The sequence below is a fragment of the Staurois parvus genome, unplaced genomic scaffold (assembly GCF_062004578.1).
Source record: "Staurois parvus isolate SC_StPar_1 unplaced genomic scaffold, SC_StPar_1.0 ptg000249l, whole genome shotgun sequence".
In the NCBI taxonomy this organism is placed as follows: domain Eukaryota; kingdom Metazoa; phylum Chordata; class Amphibia; order Anura; family Ranidae; genus Staurois; species Staurois parvus.
Window position 1 is genome coordinate 6,734,161 of NW_028318045.1, and position 19,447 is coordinate 6,753,607.

The window sequence follows — 19,447 nt, forward strand, 5'->3', positions numbered from 1 at the left end:
AAGAATACATATGACTCTTGTATTTAGAGAATATTTGCTTTCTGTGGAGTTCAGCTTTCAAAGCCAAAAAAAAAAACATTTTTACATAGAGTACAGAGTCTTTCCATGAGCACATGAACTTACAGGGAACAAACTGACAGGAAGTCAGGATTGAAAGGCAAAGAATATCTATCCAGCAAGGATATAGGGAATGGTTAAAACATCTGATAATGTAGTTATTGCTTTCCGTGTCTTCCTTTCTTATTGACAACCCTTCCTCCCATTTTCTGGTGTCACAGGGACAGGAAGTGAGGGAAATTTTCCACACTGCAGAAATTTTAACTCTTTTACACTCTATTCAAAACTGGAAAAATGGTTGGGATTAGACATTAAATAAGAAGTCTAGGCAACTATTAATAAAAAAAGTAGCACTGCTGCCAGCACTGGGAGCAAAAGAGGAATTACTTTATTTGGGCTTATAAAAAGGGGAAAGCCCAGGAGTACCTTGGAGTGCCATGTGGTTGAGCTTATATAAATCTGAACTCTAGGCAGTTATGAAGACACAAACTAATGCAGCTTTTTATTCTTTACTACATCCCTGTAAAAGAGAAGATGTCTATACTTATCTATTCTGAAGTTTCTTCAGTCCAGTCACAAGATCAGCTCCCAGTGCCGGATTTAGTGTAGAGGAGGGACAACCAACAACGAAGGCCCCATAGGAATCCTATGGGCAGCATCACCAGCCAAGCTCTGCAGTCACTGTATTAATTCACAAAGGCAACAAAAGTAGGACATTCAAAAAAGTCTATGCCAACTCACCTAGTAGGTGTGGCCCCAGCAGCACAATATCAACACAAGAAATATATGGAGAACCACGCAAAAGGCTATGGCCCCAAAGCAAACAGTAGCTGCCTATATGGACACACGTGGCCTCAAAATACAAAACCAGTATAAACTTTATTAGTATCAAACAGCAATTACAAAAAGAACAATAACCCCCACCCCCCCAGTATAATTTAAAAAAAATATACGGACAGAAAATTGTACAGACAACGTTACAGGGGGAGGGTTTTTGACCTTTTTGTAATTACTGTTTGATATTAATAAAGTTTAAATTGTTTTTGTGTTTTTAGGCAAGTGTGTCCATTTATGCAGCTACTGTATGCTTCTTACAGTATGTGTCCTGTTCACACCACAGCGCCTTACTGACCGACGTTAAAATGTAACATGTATGCATGTTAACACAACACAGGTCAACACATGTAAAATGCAGGTCAAGGCAATGCAAGTATAGAAAAAAGGGTTACTTTGTGTTCAATTTTGTGACCCACAGAATGTGATGTCACAGGAAATCCTGCAAAATGCAGTGCATTTTAATGCGCGCTAAAACGCTCGTCAATGCACGTCATAACGCGCATCATCGCAAGTCAATGCACGTTAAAACACAACTAAAATGCATAGATATATACATGCATTTTCCATGCATTTTAGCACAAGTCATTGTGAATTCCCCCCTAAATTTGGCCTGGAATAAACCTCTTCCCTGTACAGCAGGGCTGAAGTGTGAGAACAAGAAGCAGCACAAACAGCCAATCAGTGTGCTGACAAAAAGTATGCTGATAGCAGGAGAGAGCAGGGTGATAGAGAGATGAGCTGGGAGAGATGAGATGGGAACTCTCCAACAGCAATAAACAGAAATAAAAATACATTTCCTTAGCAGAGTAGGGGTGGATAGTACTCCTGTCAGCTTTTATTTCTGTCTGTTTCCCTTTAAGGCCCCTGTCAGTTTTTTAGACAGATCAATCAGACCATCCATTGCCCTCGATGTGTCCATTTACACCCTTCTGCAAACAATCCGCTATAAAAAAAAATGACAGATGGGAATCGTCTAGCACACAGGTGTCAAACTGGTGGGCCTCCAGCTGTTGCCAAACTACAAATCCCATGAGGCATTGCAAGATTGACAGTTACAAGCATGACTCCCAAAGGCAGAGGCATGATGGGACTTGTAGTTTTGCAGCAGCTGGAGGGCCACTAGTTTGAGACACCTGTGGAGCAGATCGGATCGGATGACAGTCAGACAGGTGGTCGGTTTACATCCGACTACCAATAAAGGAACGCGGGCTATGTCTGTGTCAGAGCGGACAGAGACCTGTCATCCGCCTGCTCAGCAGGGATCAGTGGACAGATCCCCAGCTGAGCAGGCGGATCCGCTGGCCGTGTCTGCCCGTGTGAAGGGGCCCTAACACATTTTCTGTCTCGTAAAACTGTTGCTAGCAGGACAGGAAGTGAGGGGAAATCTCTCTACGCCCTGGAGAGCAGTAAAAAACACACCAGGAGTATTACTCCTTCTCCACTCTATCCAAAACTTAGAAAAACATTTTTTTTTTGCTTGACATACAACTAAGTTATTATATTGCAGCTGCTAACAAAACCGCCTTCGAATTCCGCATTCTGTTTCACGCTGCTTTGATGGCAATTTCGCTTTTGTAGTAGGTAAATGGTAATGCGATATACACCTGGCTGTGTTCCTATGGCAACATTTAATGTTATTATTTGCGAGAATATGAAGCGGGAACCAACGCGCTATAAATCAGAGCTAATTCATGCAAGAGGCCCATAAAACACGCCATTGCTCCCTCTGTCATTGCCTGACTTTGTGAAGCCTGACAAACCAGCCCCAAATAATTACCTAGTGCTCCATAATGGGCAAAAAATAATAACAATAAAATATTCTCAGCAATGTTTACTCCTGTATGGAGGACTGGGAGCTTTTTTGGTTGAAATTATCCGTTTATTCTTCCGAGAAAGTGTTCCTGTTCATGGTTCAATTTATTCTTTAGGGGGAAAAAAAATTAAATAAAGAAGGGTGAATCAGGACACAGTCTTCCGAGTGAACTTACATGCCTTGAAACTTCAAAGTGATGACATTACAATGGCTTACCTCCTTCTCATGATGCAAAGATTGGAGGAAGGAGATCACAGCTAGGACATAATGGGGGGAAATGATCAAAACTGGAGTAGACAGAAACTGGAGCAGCTGTGCATGACAATCAATCAGCTTCTATCTTCAGTTTGTTCAGGTACCCCCTGGTTCACATTTATACAGCCGTGCGGGCTGCGTGTTTGCACGGGCACTAGAGCCCATTCATTTGAATGGTCTCCCATGCCCATGACATGCAGGAAAGAAGTCCCTGCACTTCTTTGGAAACCGCAGCCCACACGGGAACCTCGGTTCCCAGTACGGTTGCGTTTTCCAGTGCGGGCGGCATACCATTAGAACTAATGGCACCTGCCCGCGGGTCCGCATTTCTCTGTGCAGGTGGTGCGGCTGCACGGATTTTCGTGCGGATCCGCAACGGCACCACCCGCACATATGTGAACCTAGGTTAAGCTTTGTAAACGAAAGATAGAAGTTGATTGGTTGCCATGCACAGCTGCTTCAGATTCTATCTACTCCAGTTTGATAAATTCCCCTGAATGTAACATTATGGTATTACTAAAAACTGGAATTAATAACCCTTTGCTTAAACAGAAAAATGATAAATAGCATCACATTTAAAGTAGACCTTTCTAAAATTTGGCATGTCTGCAAAGTCTGTGTGAATAAATTGCTGACATATCACAATAAAAACTTTCAAAAAGCTTAAGGCTTCATTTAGATTTGCAGTGGGGGGTGGCAAAAATGCATAGTGCCCACCAACGGCCCCCCTTAAAGTGTTATATAAACCCAGGACCCTGCATTCGCTATATCTGGTCTCCCACAGGATACAGAACATGGAAATGCAATTATTTTAGTACATATAAACTGCTAAATACCTTTTCTCATCAGTCTTGTGACTTCTATCAGTGTCCAGCAGAGTACTGATTAAAGCTTGTAGGAGGAGTTTTAATTCTCCTCTCACTGTCCTCTGATACTGCAGCTCCCTTAACCCTCTGTCTGGACAGCGCTGATTGGCCCTGTGCTGATCACATGCACTCTCCCAAGAAAAAAAAAACTCTCTAGCAATACACACCAAACTGAGCATATGCAACTTGCCCCCAAGGCTCTGTTCAGGAGATGAGTCAGGGACTGTGGAAGAAGGGGAGGATCAGAGAAGACAGGATTAAACATCCTTTTTACACAATGTAGAGGATTAAGCCCTTAAGTCCCACAGTGAGTATAACAAGCATGCTTTACTGCATATACAGACTGATTATACTGTTGTGGGTTTAGTAATACTTTAACCCCTAGATGCCGAGCGCACACAAATATGCGGTCTCTCGGCATCTGGGACTTGACACCGAGCAGCCGCATATTTGCATACCATTTGAAAATACATATGTGCTGAGATCGCACGCTCCCAGCACATATGTCTGTGACTCATGGAAAGGTCCCGATCTCCCCTTGCGATCAGGACCTTTTCCTATCATGTGACCGCTGTGACAGCGAATCACAGCAGTCACATGACCCTAAAACCCCACCCCGCCTCCCAGCTTCTGAAACCTCTGAAAGGGCCTGAAGGTGCCGGCGCAAAGGGGTTAAGTTGCAATAGGCAGCAGAAGCAGATGTTTACGTGCCACGGGCACGATGCTACGCTTTGCACCTGTAACAAAGTTCACCCAACATGTATCAATCGGTGCACAGCAAGCCCACGAAATGCTACATATTCAAGTAAATGGGGAAGCACCGCAAATGTCCCGCAACCGCGTGCAATACTCGTTTGTTAGCAAAAATTAGGTTAAAACAGTGGGGGGGCATTGCATCACTTCCTTACTGCCTGTCAGTAGCCTCTAGAGCACAAACCGAACATGGATTGGTTTTCAGAGGCAAAGGAGATTAGAGGCATGTCTAAAGCTACCCTAATGCATATTTCCACTTTAGCATTCAAACTTGAGAAAATCCCATTATATGATTGTCATGTATTCCCACCATGCAGTTTTAGTAAATATCCTCATAGTGTTCAAATCTACTTACAATTGATAATGAAGATCTGCCTGCATAGTACATTCAGAGTTAAAAAAAAGAAGAAGAAAAGAAGAAGAAAATACGTAAAACTTTTCCCTTGCCAGAAAGTCCAGAGTAGAGCATCTAAAAAAGGTAAGGTAATATTTTTAAATTATGCTATGTGAATGTGCTGCAAAGGTTGAAATACTTTCACCCCCTTCCTGTCCAGGCCAATTTTCAACTTTCAGCGCTATCACACTTTGAATGACAATTGCGCGGTCATGCAACACTGTACCCATATGACTTTTTTAGCATTTTTTTGAGACAGATAAAACTTTATTTTGGTGGTATTTATTCACCACTGGGATTTTTACTTTTTTGCTACATAAATAAAAAAGTCCAAACATTTTGAAAAAAAGTGTTTTTCTTAAAAAAATTTTGCAAATAAATAATCTTTCTTCATAAATTTTGGCCAAAATGTATTCAGCTATCTTTTTAATAAAAAAAAAACACAAATGAGTTTATAACCAAAAAATATAATTTTTAAAAAATAGTTTTTACATTTTTATTATATTTGTTTACTACTATTTATAGTTTTTTTTTTACATACTGTCACTAGAGATGAGCGAATTATTCAAAAATTCGATTCGACTGATTCGGCGAATTCGTGAAAAAATTTTGATTCGAGTCGAATATATTCGCTGCGAATTTAACTTATAAAAGGGTGTTTCTAGGCTTCAGAGAGCCTTTATATTAGTGTAGAACACTGTACCTTTAATTTAAATGCCCTTGGAGTCTGCTGGGGAAGAGAAATAATACTGACAGTCAGTATGACATGCAGATGAGTGCCGTCGATCTTAGAATCACCGCACACTTCACTCATTTGGGCAGTCACGGGGCCAAAACCAGAGTGTGGAGCCACAGTGTGGCGGTGGAGGCAGCAGCAATGGGAGGCCATACAGCACCCTATGACAAAAATGGAAACCACCAGCAGTGTGAGGAGACCTGAAAGTGGCACATGGCAGAGTGTGGAGATGGAGACAGCAGCAATGGGAGGCCGTACAGGGACCCATGACACACTCTGGACCTGGCAGCAGCATGAGGAGGCGGTACAGGGGCCCATGACAGATTACGGGCCTGGCAGCAGCATGAGGAGTTGGTACGGGGGCCCATGGCAGATTACGGGCCTGGCAGCAGCAATGGGAGGCCGTACAGGGACCCATGACACACTCTGGACCTGGCAGCAGCATGAGGAGGCGGTACAGGGGCCCATGACAGATTACGGGCCTGGCAGCAGCATGAGGAGTCGGTACGGGGGCCCATGACACACTCTGGACCTGGCAGCAGCATGAGGAGGCGGTACAGGGGCGCATGACAGATTACGAGCCTGGCAGCAGCAACTTGGACAGGAGGACGTTCAGCTTCTGCACCGTCGGGTGCGTGCTCGCAAACTGTTGTCTCTTGGAAACGGATTCCAAGAAAGACTGCTGACGGAATCCGTGAAGAGGAGTAGCAGGAGAAGGAGCATCTGAACGAGCGGAATATGCCAACAAGCGACAACAGGGGCCCATGACAGATTACGGGCCTGGCAGCAGCATGAGGAGTCGGTACGGGGGCCCATGGCAGATTACGGGCCTGGCAGCAGCAATGGGAGGCCCGTAATCTGCCAGCACCCTATGACAAAAAATGGAACACACCAGCAGTGTGTGAGGAGACCTGAAAGTGGCACATGGCAGAGTGTGGCGATGGAGACAGCAGCAATGGGAGGCCGTACAGGGACCCATGAGAGACTCTGGACCTGGCAGCAGCATGAGGAGGCGGTACAGGGGCCCATGGCAGATTAGGGGCCTGGCAGCAGCTATGGGAGGCCCGTAATCTGCCAGCACCCTATGACACAAAATGGAACACACCAGCAGTGTGAGGAGACCTGAAAGTGGCACATGGCAGAGTGTGGCGATAGAGACAGCAGCAATGGGAGGCCGTACAGGGACCCATGAGAGACTGTGGACCTGGCAGCAGCATGAGGAGGCGGTACTGGGGCCCATGGCAGATTAGGGGCCTGGCAGCAGCAATGGGAGGCCCGTAATCTGCCAGCACCCTATGACAAAAAATGTAACACACCAGCAGTGTGAGGAGACCTGAAAGTGGCACATGGCAGAGTGTGGCGATGGAGACAGCAGCAATGGGAGGCGGTTCAGGGACCCATGAGACACTGTGGACCTGGCAGCAGCATGAGGAGGCGGTACAGGGGCCCATGGCAGATTAAGGCCTGGCAGCAGCAATGGGAGGCCCGTAATCTGCCAGCACCCTATGACAAAAAATGGAACACACCAGCAGTGTGTGAGGAGACCTGAAAGTGGCACATGGCATGAGACACTGTGGACCTGGCAGCAGCATGAGGAGGCGGTACAGGGGCCCATGGCAGATTACGGGCCTGGCAGCAGCAATGGGAGGCCCGTAATCTGCCAGCACCCTATGACAAAAAATGGAACACAACAGCAGTGTGAGGAGACCTGAAAGTGGCACATGGCATGAGACACTGTGGACCTGGCAGCAGCATGAGGAGGCGGTACAGGGGCCCATTGCAGATTAGGGGCCTGGCAGCAGCTATGGGAGGCCCGTAATCTGCCAGCACCCTATGACAAAAAATGGAACACACCAGCAGTGTGTGAGGAGACCTGAAAGTGGCACATGGCAGAGTGTGGCGATGGAGACAGCAGCAATGGGAGGCCGTACAGGGACCCATGACACACTCTGGACCTGGCAGCAGCATGAGGAGGCAGTACAGGGGCCCATGGCAGATTACGTGCCTGGCAGCAGCAATGGGAGGCCCGTAATCTGCCAGCACCCTATGACAAAAAATGGAACACACCAGCAGTGTGAGGAGACCTGAAAGTGGCACATGTTTGGGGCATGATTCATGGCGGATTTAGTCAGTTGTGTCAGGAACTGTTGGTTTGAAATCCAGACTAATCCACGCCTGATTCATTTTCACAAACGTGAGTCTCTCCACACTTTGGGTGGACAGTCGTGTCCTCCGCGGAGTTACAATACCTCCTGCCGCACTAAACACGCGCTCCGATGCCACGCTACTGGCCGGGCATGACAGCCTTTCAAGGGCAAATTCAGCTAGTTGGGGCCAAAGGTCAAGTTTCATTACCCAGTAGTCAAGGGGATTGTCTACCTCGGTTGGCAGGGTGCTGTCCAAGTAGGCCTAAGCCTGTTGTTTGAGGTCCTGCTCCAGGTCCACCTGATGCTGCTGCTGCTGCGGCTGGTTAGTAGTTTCCTCACTGCGCTGGTGAAGAAAGCTACTCATCATCGACTGCAGACTGAGGCAGCCGCTGCTGGTGGAGCTGCCACTGCTCCTACCACCCCAACCCTCCCCTGCTGCCACGGCAGCGGAACGCGAGCGCACAGGGCCCCCGGTGTCTGAGGATGGACGTTGGCGCAGAAAGGCAGAGACCAACTGACTACATAGGTGGTTTTTATAGTACGTTATTTTGGCCTCCCTCTCAGCAGGTGTGAAAAAGGCCACCATTTTTGAACGGTAGCGAGGGTCCAACAAGGTGGACAGCCAAAAGTCATCCCTCTGTCTGATGGTTATTATTCGGCTGTCGCTACGCAAGCAAGCGAGCATGCTATGGGCCATTTGTGCCAAGGAATGCGAGGGACTCCCTGCCTCCATCTCCACAGCATACTGCCACGGTGCGTTTGGGTCCTCTGTCTCCTCCTCCTCCTCCTCTACCAGATGCTCCTGCTCCTCCACTCCTGTCCACTGAGTGGAAAAACCACCCATTTCACTCAATAATTCCTGAGCACCAATGTCCTCCTCTACCTCCTCCTCTTCTTCCTGTCCTGCCCCCACAGGGGTCATGTGGCGTTGAGATCTGTGCGCCACGTCTACTGCACCCTGACCAGCCATTGTTAACAGCATTTGTTCCAGGACGTGCAACAGAGGAATGACGTCGTTCATCCCATAGTCCTGCCGACTCACGAATAGCGTGGCCTCCTCAAAGGGCCTGAGCAAGCGCAGGTGTCACGCATGAGCTGCCAATGGCTGACATCTAAGTTACACAGGGAGTACCTTTATCCGCTTGTAACATCAGGAAATCTGTGATGGCCTTTCGCTGTTCGTAAAGGCGGTCTAACATATGTAGGGTTGAATTCCACCTTGTTGCAACGTCACAGCATGAGGAGTCGGTACGGGGGCCCATGGCAGATTACGGGCCTGGCAGCAGCAATGGGAGGCCCGTAATCTGCCAGCACCCTATGACAAAAAATGTAACACACCAGCAGTGTGAGGAGATCTGAAAGTGGCACATGGCAGAGTGTGGCGATGGAGACAGCAGCAATGGGAGGCCGTAAAGGGACCCATGAGAGACTCTGGACCTGGCAGCAGCATGAGGAGGCGGTATAGGGGCCCATGGCAGATTAGGGGCCTGGCAGCAGCTATGGGAGGCCCGTAATCTGCCAGCACCCTATGACAAAAAATGGAACACACCAGCAGTGTGAGGAGACCTGAAAGTGGCACATGGCAGAGTGTGGCGATGGAGACAGCAGCAATGGGAGGCCGTACAGGGACCCATGAGAGACTCTGCACCTGGCAGCAGCATGAGGAGGCGGTATAGGGGCCCATGGCAGATTAGGGGCCTGGCAGCAGCTATGGGAGGCCCGTAATCTGCCAGCACCCTATGACAAAAAATGGAACACACCAGCACTGTGAGGAGACCTGAAAGTGGCACATGGCATGAGACACTGTGGACCTGGCAGCAGCATGAGGAGGCGGTACAGGGGCCCATGGCAGATTAGGGGCCTGGCAGCAGCTATGGGAGGCCCGTAATCTGCCAGCACCCTATGACAAAAAATGGAACACACCAGCAGTGTGAGGAGACCTGAAAGTGGCACATGGCAGAGTGTGGCGATGGAGACAGCAGCAATGGGAGGCCGTACAGGGACCCATGAGAGACTCTGGACTTGGCAGCAGCATGAGGAGGCGGTATAGGGGCCCATGGCAGATTAGGGGCCTGGCAGCAGCTATAGGAGGCCCGTAATCTGCCAGCACCCTATGACAAAAAAAGGGAACACACCAACAGTGTGAGGAGACCGGAAAGTGGCACATGGCATGAGACACTGTGGACCTGGCAGCAGCATGAGGAGGTGGTACAGGGGCCCATGGCAGATTAGGGGCCTGGCAGCAGCTATGGGAGGCCCGTAATCTGCCAGCACCCTATGACAAAAAATGGAACACACCAGCAGTGTGAGGAGACCTGAAAGTGGCACATGGCAGAGTGTGGCGATGGAGACAGCAGCAATGGGAGGCCGTACAGGGACCCATGAGAGACTCTGGACTTGGCAGCAGCATGAGGAGGCGGTATAGGGGCCCATGGCAGATTAGGGGCCTGGCAGCAGCTATAGGAGGCCCGTAATCTGCCAGCACCCTATGACAAAAAATGAAACACACCAGCAGTGTGAGGAGACCTGAAAGTGGCACATGGCATGAGACACTGTGGACCTGGCAGCAGCATGAGGAGGCGGTACAGGGGCCCATGGCAGATTAGGGGTCTGGCAGCAGCTATGGGAGGCCCGTAATCTGCCAGCACCCTATGACAAAAAATGGAACACACCAGCAGTGTGAGGAGACCTGAAAGTGGCACATGGCAGAGTGTGGCGATGGAGACAGCAGCAATGGGAGGCCGTACAGGGACCCATGAGAGACTCTGGACCTGGCAGCAGCATGAGGAGGCGGTATAGGGGCCCATGGCAGATTAGGGGCCTGGCAGCAGCTATAGGAGGCCCGTAATCTGCCAGCACCCTATGACACAAAATGGAACACACCAGCAGTGTGAGGAGACCTGAAAGTGGCACATGGCAGAGTGTGGCGATGGAGACAGCAGCAATGGGAGGCCATACAGGGACCCATGAGAGACTCTGGACTTGGCAGCAGCATGAGGAGGCGGTATAGGGGCCCATGGCAGATTAGGGGCCTGGCAGCAGCTATAGGAGGCCCGTAATCTGCCAGCACCCTATGACAAAAAATGGAACACACCAGCAGTGTGAGGAGACCTGAAAGTGGCACATGGCATGAGACACTGTGGACCTGGCAGCAGCATGAGGAGGCGGTACAGGGGCCCATGGCAGATTAGGGGCCTGGCAGCAGCTATGGGAGGCCCGTAATCTGCCAGCACCCTATGACAAAAAATGGAACACACCAGCAGTGTGAGGAGACCTGAAAGTGGCACATGGCATGAGACACTGTGAACCTGACAGCAGCATGAGGAGGCGGTACAGGGGCCCATGGCAGATTAGGGGCCTGGCAGCAGCTATGGGAGGCCCGTAATCTGCCAGCACCCTATGACAAAAAATGGAACACACCAGCAGTGTGAGGAGACCTGAAAGTGGCACATGGCATGAGACACTGTGAACCTGACAGCAGCATGAGGAGGCGGTACAGGGGCCCATGGCAGATTAGGGGCCTGGCAGCAGCTATGGGAGGCCCGTAATCTGCCAGCACCCTATGACAAAAAATGGAACACACCAGCAGTGTGAGGAGACCTGAAAGTGGCACATGTTTGGGGCATGATTCATGGCGGATTTAGTCAGTTGCGTCAGGAACTGGTGGTTTGAAATCCAGACTAATCCACGCCTGATTCATTTTCACAAACGTGAGTCTCTCCACACTTTGGGTGGACAGTCGTGTCCTCCGCGGAGTTACAATACCTCCTCCCGCACTAAACACGCGCTCCGATGCCACGCTACTGGCCGGGCATGACAGCCTTTCAAGGGCAAATTCAGCTAGTTGGGGCCAAAGGTCAAGTTTCGTTGCCCAGTAGTCAAGGGGATTGTCTACCTCGGTTGGCAGGGTGCTGTCCAAGTAGGCCTAAGCCTGTTGTTTGAGGTCCTGCTCCAGGTCCACCTGATGCTGCTGCTGCGGCTGGTTAGTAGTTTCCTCACTGCACTGGTGAAGAAAGCTACTCATCATCGACTGCAGACTGAGGCAGCCGCTGCTGGTGGAGCTGCCACTGCTCCTACCACCCCACCCCTCCCCTGCTGCCATGGCAGCGGAACGCGAGCGCACAGGGCCCACAGTGTCTGAGGATGGACGTTGGCGCAGAAAGGCAGAGACCAACTGACTACATAGGTGGTTTTTATAGTACGTTATTTTGGCCTCCCTCTCAGCAGGTGTGAAAAAGGCCACCATTTTTGAACGGTAGCGAGGGTCCAACAAGGTGGACAGCCAAAAGTCATCCCTCTGTCTGATGGTTATTATTCGGCTGTCGCTACGCAAGCAACCGAGCATGCTATGGGCCATTTGTGCCAAGGAATGCGAGGGACTCCCTGCCTCCATCTCCACAGCATACTGCCACGGTGCGTCTGCGTCCTCTGTCTCCTCCTCCTCCTCCTCTACCAGATGCTCCTGCTCCTCCACTCCTGTCCGCTGAGTGGAAAAACCACCCATTTCACTCAATAATTCCTGAGCACAAATGTCCTCCTCTACCTCCTCCTCTTCTTCCTGTCCTGCCCCCACAGGGGTCATGTGGCGTTGAGATCTGTGCGCCACGTCTACCGCACCCTGACCAGCCATTGTTAACAGCATTTGTTCCAGGACGTGCAACAGAGGAATGACGTCGTTCATCCCATAGTCCTGCCGACTCACGAATAGCGTGGCCTCCTCAAAGGGCCTGAGCAAGCGGCAGGTGTCACGCATGAGCTGCCAATGGCTGACATCGAAGTTACACAGGGGAGTACCTTTATCCGCTTGTAACATCAGGAAATCGGTGATGGCCTTTCACTGTTCGTAAAGGCGGTCTAACATGTGTAGGGTTGAATTCCACCTTGTTGCAACGTCGCAGATCAGGCGATGCTGTGGAATTCCGTTCTGCCGCTGCAGCTCAAGGAGGGTGTGCTTTGCGGTGTAGGAATGGCTGAAATGCATGCAAAGTTTACGTGACATTTTAAGGATGTCTTGCAGTGGGATGGTGGATTTTAGGAACCGCTTGACAACCAGATTGCACACGTGAGCCATGCATGGCGCATGGCACAACCTTCCTTGACGCAGAGCAGACACCATGTTCTTTCCGTTGTCGGTCAACATGGTTCCGATTTTCAGTTTGCGCGGAGACAGCCATCTGTCGATTTCTCTGTTCATTACACTCAGAAGTTCCTCCCCTGTGTGACTACGTTCGCCAAGGCATACCAGGTGCAGCACAGCGTGACACCGTTGCGCCCTGCACATGTGATATGCCGGTCGGGTAATGGGACTTGGCACGGGGGTGGCGGCTGAGGACACGGCGGAAGAAGAGGTGGTAGAGGCGGACATCTTTGCCGGACCAAGGACGTGCAAACGTGGAGGCAAAAGCGGCGTGACCTGTCCAAGTTGCTGGTGCGGCTGTGACGGCACCACGTTCACCCAGTGGGCCGTAAATGACATGTACTGTCCCTGACCGTAGTTACAGCTCCACACGTCGGCGCTGCCGTGCACTTTGGCAGAGACCGACATGCTCAAAGACTGGCCCACCATCTCTTCTACATGTGAATGCAGGGCTGGCACTGCCTTTTTGGCGAAGAAATGACGGCTTGGCACTCTCCACCGCGGCGCGGCACAAGCCATCATTTCTCGGAAAGGTGCTGAGTCCACCACTTGGAAAGGGAGGGACTGCAGCACCAGCAACTTGGACAGGAGGACGTTCAGCTTTTGCACCGTCGGGTGCGTGCTCGCAAACTGTTGTCTCTTGGAAACGGATTCCAAGAAAGACTGCTGACGGAATCCGTGAAGAGGAGTAGCAGGAGAAGGAGCATCTGAACGAGCGGAAGATGCCAACGAGCGACAACTCCCCTCAGCAGAGGTGTTGGAGCCTTGACTGGCTGATAGAGGGCGATTGACGTCGGGTGATGGAGCAAGTAACGGAGCGGGTGATGGAGCGGGGGCTGGGGCGGGCAGAACCGCCGTATCTTTATCACGGTTTTCCCAGGCCACCAAATGGCGACGCTGCATATGCTACCGCAACGCTGTAGTCCCAACATGGGCCCCCTGGCCACGCTTGACTTTCTGGCCACATAGTCGACATACGGCTACGTTTACTTCCTCAGGCGGCTTGACAAAAAATTGCCACACCGCCGAGTAGGAAACTTTGACCCCGATACTCCTCACTGGCTGACTGCTGCTTCCTCCGTGCACACCGGCACCATTACTGGCCGTGGTGGTAGGCTGCAGTGGAGCTGGTGCTCTACTCCGTGGCCGTTTGCCTCCACTGACACTGCTGCGACCCTGCTGCCTCCTGGGCAACCCACCGACTGTTTTGCTCGCTGCCAAGCTGCCACCCTCTTCTCCTGATGATGCAGAAGCAATAGCCTGATGACGACGAGGCTGCCAAGTGCGATCAGCCTCATCATCATCAATTAGGGTCTCCGCCTCACTACTAGCCCCCTCGGCTGCGTGTGGGTCAGGAGACAGACCTGTCTCTAGACCGGCTACCGAACCACTCTCCTCGCCACTACTTCTTCGCCTGGCTGCTGAAGAGGCGGATGTCTCCCCCCGTTCCTGACCGCCCTCTGTTAGTTCTTCCTCACTGTACAGTGGGGCTGAGCCCACAGCATGCGATACTTCGCTTGGTGAGGGAACACCAAAGGACAGGGGCAGGTAGAGGACACGTGATTTCAGTGGGCTTGCTCCCGGGCCATGCCAACTAACGGTTGTGTCTGACGTACCCACCGACCGTTGGCTGTAGGTGTCAGAGGTGACCTGGGAAGAGGAAGATGACCGAGCCAACCAATCGATGACGGCAGGGTTGTCGGTGGAGACACGACCGCTGGATGACACCGGGAACACTGGCCTCTGGCTGCGAATAGTGCTGCCTCGACCCCTTCCTCTGCTGCCACGTCTGCTCGCTCCTAAAACATTGCCTCCTCTGCCACTCCTATGCATGTTGTCTGACATACTCTTTAATTAAACGATTCTGTGTCCCTGAGTAACAATTCTGTGTCTGTCCCTGAGTAACAATTCTGTGTCTGTCCCTGAGTAACAATTCTGTGTCCCTCAGTAACAATTCTGTGTCCCTGAGTAACAATTCTGTGTCCCTCAGTAACAATTCTGTGTCCCTCAGTAACAATTCTGTGTCCCTCAGTAACAATTCTGTGTCTGTCCCTGAGTAACAATTCTGTGTCTGTCGCTGAGTAACAATTCTGTGTCCCTCAGTAACAATTCTGTGTCCCTCAGTAACAATTCTGTGTCTGTCCCTGAGTAACAATTCTGTGTCTGTCCCTGAGTAACAATTCTGTGTCTGTCCCTGAGTAACAATTCTGTGTCCCTGAGTAACAATTCTGTGTCCCTCAGTAACAATTCTGTGTCCCTCAGTAACAATTCTGTGTCCCTGAGTAAGAATTCTGTGTCCCTCAGTAACAATTCTGTGTCCCTCAGTAACAATTCTGTGTCTGTCCCTGAGTAACAATTCTGTGTCTGTCGCTGAGTAACAATTCTGTGTCCCTCAGTAACAATTCTGTGTCCCTCAGTAACAATTCTGTGTCTTTCCCTGAGTAACAATTCTGTGTCTGTCCCTGAGTAACAATTCTGTGTCTGTCCCTGAGTAACAATTCTGTGTCTGTCCCTGAGTAACAATTCTGTGTCCCTCAGTAACAATTCTGTGTCCCTCAGTAACAATTCTGTGTCCCTGAGTAACAATTCTGTGTCTGTCGCTGAGTAACAATTCTGTGTCCCTCAGTAACAATTCTGTGTCCCTCAGTAACAATTCTGTGTCTGTCCCTGAGTAACAATTCGGTGTCTGTCCCTGAGTAACAATTCTGTGTCTGTCCCTGAGTAACAATTCTGTGTCTGTCCCTGAGTAACAATTCTGTGTCCCTCAGTAACAATTCTGTGTCCCTCAGTAACAATTCTGTGTCCCTGAGTAACAATTCTGTGTCCCTCAGTAACAATTCTGTGTCCCTCAGTAACAATTCTGTGTCCCTGAGTAACAATTCTGTGTCCCTCAGTAACAATTCTGTGTCCCTCAGTAACAATTCTGTGTCTGTCCCTGAGTAACAATTCTGTGTCTGTCGCTGAGTAACAATTCTGTGTCCCTCAGTAACAATTCTGTGTCCCTCAGTAACAATTCTGTGTCTGTCCCTGAGTAACAATTCTGTGTCTGTCCCTGAGTAACAATTCTGTGTCCCTGAGTAACAATTCTGTGTCCCTCAGTAACAATTCTGTGTCCCTCAGTAACAATTCTGTGTCCCTGAGTAAGAATTCTGTGTTCCTCAGTAACAATTCTGTGTCCCTCAGTAACAATTCTGTGTCTGTCCCTGAGTAAGAATTCTGTGTCTGTCGCTGAGTAACAATTCTGTGTCCCTCAGTAACAATTCTGTGTCCCTCAGTAACAATTCTGTGTCTGTCCCTGAGTAACAATTCGGTGTCTGTCCCTGAGTAACAATTCTGTGTCTGTCCCTGAGTAACAATTCTGTGTCTGTCCCTGAGCAACAATTCTGTGTCCCTCAGTAACAATTCTGTGTCCCTCAGTAACAATTCTGTGTCCCTGAGTAACAATTCTGTGTCCCTCAGTAACAATTCTGTGTCCCTCAGTAACAATTCTGTGTCCCTGAGTAACAATTCTGTGTCCCTCAGTAACAATTCTGTGTCCCTCAGTAACAATTCTGTGTCTGTCCCTGAGTAACAATTCTGTGTCTGTCGCTGAGTAATAATTCTGTATCCCTCAGTAACAATTCTGTGTCCCTCAGTAACAATTCTGTGTCTGTCCCTGAGTAACAATTCTGTGTCTGTCCCTGAGTAACAATTCTGTGTCCCTCAGTAACAATTCTGTGTCCCTCAGTAACAATTCTGTGTCCCTGAGTAACAATTCTGTGTCCCTCAGTAACAATTCTGTGTCCCTCAGTAACAATTCTGTATCCCTCAGTAACAATTCTGTCTGTCCCTGAGTAACAATTCTGTGTCCCTAAGTAACGTTTTTGTGGCCCTAAGTAACGGTTCTGTGGCCCTCAGTAACAAATTTGTGTCCCTCAGTAACAATTCTGTGTCTGTCCCTAAGTAACAATTCTGTGGCACTAAGTAATGTTTCTGTGGCCCTAAGTAAAGTTTCTGTGGCCCTAAGTAACGATTCTGTGGCCCTAAGTAACGTTTCTGTAGCCCTAAGTAACGTTTCTGTGGCCCTAAGTAATGTTTCTGTGGCCCTAAGTAACGGTTCTGTGTCCCTCAGTAACAATTATGTATCCCTCAGTAACAATTCTGTGTCTGTCCCTCAGTAACAATTCTGTGTCCCTCAGTAACAATTCTGTGTCTGTCCCTGAGTAACAATTCTGTGTCCCTAAGTAACGTTTCTGTGGCCCTAAGTAACGGTTCTGTGGCCCTCAGTAACAAATCTGTGTCCCTCAGTAACAATTCTGTGTCTGTCCCTAAGTAACAATTCTGTGGCCCTAAGTAACGTTTCTGTGGCCCTAAGTAATGTTTCTGTGGCCCTAAGTAACGATTCTGTGTCCCTCAGTAACAATTCTGTGTCTGTCCCTAAGTAACAATTCTGTGTCTGTCCCTGAGTAACAATTCTGTGTCCCTAAGTAACGTTTCTGTGGCCCTAAGTAACAGTTCTGTGGCCCTCAGTAACAATTCTGTGTCCCTCAGTAACAATTCTGTGTCTGTCCCTAAGTAACAATTCTGTTTCCCTAAGTAACGTTTCTGTGGCCCTAAGTAACAGTTCTGTGGCCCTCAGTAACAATTCTGTGTCCCTCGGTAACAATTCTGTGTCTGTCCCTAAGTAACAATTCTGTGGCCCTAAGTAACGTTTCTGTGGCCCTAAGTACCAGTTCTGTGGCCCTCAGTAACAATTCTGTGTCCCTCAGTAACAATTCTGTGTCTGTCCCTAAGTAACAATTCTGTGTCTGTCCCTGAGTAACAATTCTGTGTCCCTAAGTAACGTTTCTGTGGCCCTAAGTAACAGTTCTGTGGCCCTCAGTAACAATTCTGTGTCCCTCAGTAACAATTCTGTGTCTGTCCCTAAGTAACAATTCTGTGTCCCTAAGTAACGTTTCTGTGGCCCTAAGTAACAGTTGTGTGGCCCTCAGTAACAATTCTGTGTCCCTCAGTAACAATTCTGTGTCTGTCCCTAAGTAACAATTCTGTGGCCCTAAGTAACGTTTCTGTGGCCCTAAGTAACGATTCTGTGGCCCTAAGTAACGATTCTGTGTCCCTCAGTAACAATTCTGTGTCTGTCCCTAAGTAACAATTCTGTGTCTGTCCCTGAGTAACAATTCTGTGTCCCTAAGTAACGTTTCTGTGGCCCTAAGTAACAGTTCTGTGGCCCTCAGTAACAATTCTGTGTCCCTCAGTAACAATTCTGTGTCTGTCCCTAAGTAACAATTCTGTGGCCCTAAGTAACGTTTCTGTGGCCCTAAGTAACAGTTCTGTGGCCCTCAGTAACAATTCTGTGTCCCTCAGTAACAATTCTGTGTCTGTCCCTAAGTAACAATTCTGTGGCCCTAAGTAACGTTTCTGTGGCCCTAAGTAACAGTTCTGTGGCCTTCAGTAACAATTCTGTGGCCCTCAGTAACAATTCTGTGTCTGTCCCTAAGTAACAATTCTGTGGCCCTAAGTAACGTTTCTGTGGCCCTAAGTAACGTTTCTGTGGCCCTAAGTAACGATTCTGTGGCCCTAAGTAACGTTTCTGTGGCCCTAAGTAACGATTCTGTGTCCCTCAGTAACAATTCTGTGTCTGTCCCTAAGTAACAATTCTGTGTCTGTCGCTGAGTAACAATTCTGTGTCCCTCAGTAACAATTCTGTGTCCCTCAGTAACAATTCTGTGTCTGTCCCTGAGTAACAATTCTGTGTCTGTCCCTGAGTAACAATTCTGTGTCCCTGAGTAACAATTCTGTGTCCCTCAGTAACAATTCTGTGTCCCTCAGTAACAATTCTGTGTCCCTGAGTAAGAATTCTGTGTTCCTCAGTAACAATTCTGTGTCCCTCAGTAACAATTCTGTGTCTGTCCCTGAGTAACAATTCTGTGTCTGTCGCTGAGTAACAATTCTGTGTCCCTCAGTAACAATTCTGTGTCCCTCAGTAACAATTCTGTGTCTGTCCCTGAGTAACAATTCGGTGTCTGTCCCTGAGTAACAATTCTGTGTCTGTCCCTGAGTAACAATTCTGTGTCTGTCCCTGAGCAACAATTCTGTGTCCCTCAGTAACAATTCTGTGTCCCTCAGTAACAATTCTGTGTCCCTGAGTAACAATTCTGTGTCCCTCAGTAACAATTCTGTGTCCCTCAGTAACAATTCTGTGTCCCTCAGTAACAATTCTGTGTCTGTCCCTGAGTAACAATTATGTGTCTGTCGCTGAGTAATAATTCTGTATCCCTCAGTAACAATTCTGTGTCCCTCAGTAACAATTCTGTGTCTGTCCCTGAGTAACAATTCTGTGTCTGTCCCTGAGTAACAATTCTGTGTCCCTCAGTAACAATTCTGTGTCCCTCAGTAACAATTCTGTGTCCCTGAGTAACAATTCTGTGTCCCTCAGTAACAATTCTGTGTCCCTCAGTAACAAATTTGTGTCC